We start from the raw sequence: 3,652 nt of genomic DNA, 5'->3' as shown, positions 1-3,652 counted from the left end.
GGCACGGTTCTTTTACCTTTTAAATGTATATGGTGGGCGTCTGCATAGCCTATGTCCTTCTGCTGCAACTGCCTTTTTCAACGCTGTATTGGGTGTTGTGACTGGTGCTGTGGTTCCTGAGATTACCCGCCTCAAAGGTTTGGGTTCTCTCTTTATTATATTAGTATGGATTGGCTTCTGTGATCAATGGCAGATGTCTTCAGGTGGAATATGCCTCAATGTGAGAGGGAACAGACTCAAAAGCAACTGTTGCAGGTCTGGAAATCAAGGAAGATAACAGTGGCTGTCTGAGTATTACATGTGGTTTAAATACTCACTTGGTGCTGCACTGGTTGTAGCAGAAATGATGCTGCTTGATTGCCTTTATGAGAACATTAAATAGAATATAAAGTGTGAGGCTGCTTCTCTAAATGAGGGAAAGGACCAGCTAATTTTTTAAGAGGCGCATGTCAGCAAATCTGCCGATGGCTTTATTCAAATGTAGCTGCTTAACCTCATGAGGTTCACAAGCCATTATCATTAAATCACCGAGTATCTTGTCTCCACATTTATTGCGCAAATAATTTATTATCATTTTTATACAGGAGAAGAATCTCTTATTTGTAGCAGTAGTAATATAAGAATTAGATGTAAAAGATCCAAAACCTGAGGAAATGCTCCCAGCAGATACATAAGACACTGCCTGACAGAGTGAAAACCTGTTATATTCTTGTCTGACAGTTACGATTTTGCAGTTTCCAGTTCAGACTGGAGAAGACTTTGGTCTATTGCAGCCTCTGGATATTTGTCATTCATAACTAAAGCAGAGAAAAAGTCCAAAAAATGTGCTGCTTTTGGATTGAACAGTCCAACAGCAGACATGTCACCCATGTTGTCTGTAAATCGAGCATCAAACTCATTTACAAATGCATCCAAAGTAGAGAAATAAATGTCCTCCTTTAAGCACTAAGACAGTGGAGTTAGACTTTCTGAGACCTCAAAAGGGCTGGTTCTTTTTCCTTACAGTGGTACTTACAAAATAATCTGTACATTTGTTACTCAATTTATAGTGTCTCGCAGGCAGAGCCCTTGGTTTGGATTGTTTTTGAATCTCAATTCCACACTGTGCTGCTAAGTAATTAGCCTTACTTAACAATTCAGCCCACTGACTCTCTTGATGGAGTTTCACTAAATCACTTCTCGTTGACTTAATTAGGGCACTTGCCCTCGGCAAGTCAAAGTCTTTTCTCTGTAGTTCGTCGGATAGACTGTAGATCTTTCTGAAAATGAGTTCCATACACTGCAAAGTAAGTAAGAAACCAAAGTTTTCAATGTTCTTAAAAATTCCGTCTGCTTCTGAGCTAGCCTCTTTGTCACGTTGTTGTGATTCTATTACACGTAGAACAAAGATAATACACTTAAATCGCATCTGTACTTTTCTATGACAGAAGTACCAGTAAAATTCCCTCGTGCCTGAGAGTTTTTGTAGCTCCATTACACACAGATTACTCTCTTTCTGAGTTTTCCCAAAGCGCTCATGCCTTGGTGAACTTTGTGAAAGAAAAACATAAACTGCTTGCAATGTTGAAAGAAATGTCATACTGGTTATATGTTAGTTACTGTTTGCACTAATGCACGGTTAGACGATGGGCATGGCAGTGTATATAAATTGCTTGTGATGCAATCTCTCTTATTTTTGCGTGGACACCATTTAAACAGCCACTCATAATGGATGCTCCATCAGAGCACTGTGCAACGTATTTCTTCCAGTCAAGTCCAGCTTTCTGTACTGCTTCAACAATGGCTGCAGCAAGGTTGGAGGCACCCAACTTTTCCATATGGTAACATCGTAGTGCATTCTCCTAAACATTTCCATCACCATCAAAAAAGGAGATAATAAACCTCATCTGCTCTTTATGTGAAACATCTTTGGTTTTATCAACTACCACAGCAACATATTTTGTCTCTGTTTTAAAAATGCTCTCACGGACTAGTGCTGCCACCTCCAGTTATCAAGACATATTGGTAATCAGGGTGGTATAGTGCCCATACCTCCTGGAAATTTTTGCTTTTAACCTCTCATCTGTATAAGAAATCATTGACGCGAGTCAGCTTCCCTGCTTCCACGGGTCTTCAGGGGAGTGCAATGGGACCCCCCTCACCTCCTCCACACTCGGGTCCCAGGGATGGGATCCCGGGCCCCCGAACATCTTCGGGGGGCATGACGGTGCTCCCCCGCACTCTGCCACTTCGGAGCCTGGAGATGGGATCCTGGGCCCCTCCTTCTCTGGACGGGGTTTTGCGACGGCACGCCCAATCACCATTTTTGTCGGGCCCGGGTGGGCTCCTGGCACCCCGTGGGAGCGTTTTCACGGGGGGGGGGCGCGATTGAGCTCCCCAGCTTCCCTCCTCATGGAGGGGTGACAGCGCTCCCCTGCTTCCATCTTCGGTGGGGACCAGGGTGGGCTCCTGGCCCCCATGCATGGCACCTTCACGAGGAGTGTAACGGTGTCCCCGTCTTTACTTTTCCTTGGGGGCAGCCCCCGGGACCTGACCCACCCCGGGGGCAACTCTGAGACTGGCGGCGGAGCCCCATGCGCTTTGTCATCAGTCTTCTTAGGGTTCAAAGGTCGCCTACCTTCCGGGAGCCTTATCTCCGCCCCTAGGGGTCCGATCTGCCCCATTTTTGCATCTTCTTGCTCCTGGTGGCATCTTCCAGCCACTGGGAGCACTCTCTTTCACCCTCCGGGTCTGCAAGAGGGTGCATTCTACAGGGAGCGGTCTTCACTGGCTCCCTGTGCCTCTCTTCTCCCTGCGCAGAGGCCCCTGCCTCTGCACACCGGTCCTGGGCTCTTCTTCTGGCGCTGTTAATGGCCTGGGAGGCATTCAGGGGGATCCTCCTTCCAACTGCCCATTGCCAGGCTCCAGCAGCTTCCGCCTCAGCAGACCGCAGCCCAGAGAGAGCTTCTCTTCCTGTGCAAGTTCTTTTAAGAATTTGGGGAGGGGGCTGGCAGGAAGTCTCTGTTGGCCCTTTCACACAGCGACACATCACTTCCCTGCCCCTGCTCCCTCCTTCTTGTCCAGCCTCTGGGTTTATTCAAAATGGCGTCATCCAATGCCTCTGGCCACATGGTCCCCTTCCCCCAGTGATGCCTTCACCTTGGTTCAGCTTGGTGCTTGGCACCCAGCGATAGCTCCTGATGGATTAGCCTGTAGCTCCACCTATCTTCCTCTTCCTCTGGGGGAAGATCTTCGCTCTGGGAAGAAAGGTCATTCATCTAACCTGCCAGGGCCGGAACCCAGCCAGTGACTCAGAGAAATATCAAAACACACAAGATGATGGCTGGAATGCCGCATAATGGCAAAACATTCGTCCCCAGTCACAGATCTGGGTTTAATCCATCGTTTTTTTGCTCACCAAGCACCTCCAGTTCAGACATGGCCATATGCAAATCAGTCTTGACCCTGTGCCTCATGGGAACAGTCCAGCCCAAACTGCCAAGCCATGTCTTCCCTGGACCAGAATCAAGCATCCTAGGACCGGTTTCCGGCTATCAGCCTTCTTCAGCCAGTATAGCTTGACTCCAATGGCTTAGTCAGCACGGGACCCACGTCTGGGCATACCCTTTCCACATATGGTGAACAGCAAAACGCACAAGATGATGGACGGAAT

The 3,652-nt window shown here is 47.7% G+C and overlaps 1 pseudogene; it reads right to left on the bottom strand.

Moving 5' to 3' along the window:
* Positions 1–976: 976 nt before the first annotated feature.
* LOC147731266 (zinc finger MYM-type protein 1-like) lies at positions 977–2,189 on the bottom strand (annotated as a pseudogene).
* Positions 2,190–3,652: the final 1,463 nt, after the last annotated feature.

The sequence above is a fragment of the Lissotriton vulgaris genome, chromosome 2_1 (genome assembly GCF_964263255.1).
Source record: "Lissotriton vulgaris chromosome 2_1, aLisVul1.2, whole genome shotgun sequence".
Lineage (NCBI taxonomy): Eukaryota > Metazoa > Chordata > Amphibia > Caudata > Salamandridae > Lissotriton > Lissotriton vulgaris.
Note: the sequence above shows the minus strand (reverse complement) of the source record. Positions and strands in the feature narration are given on the sequence as shown.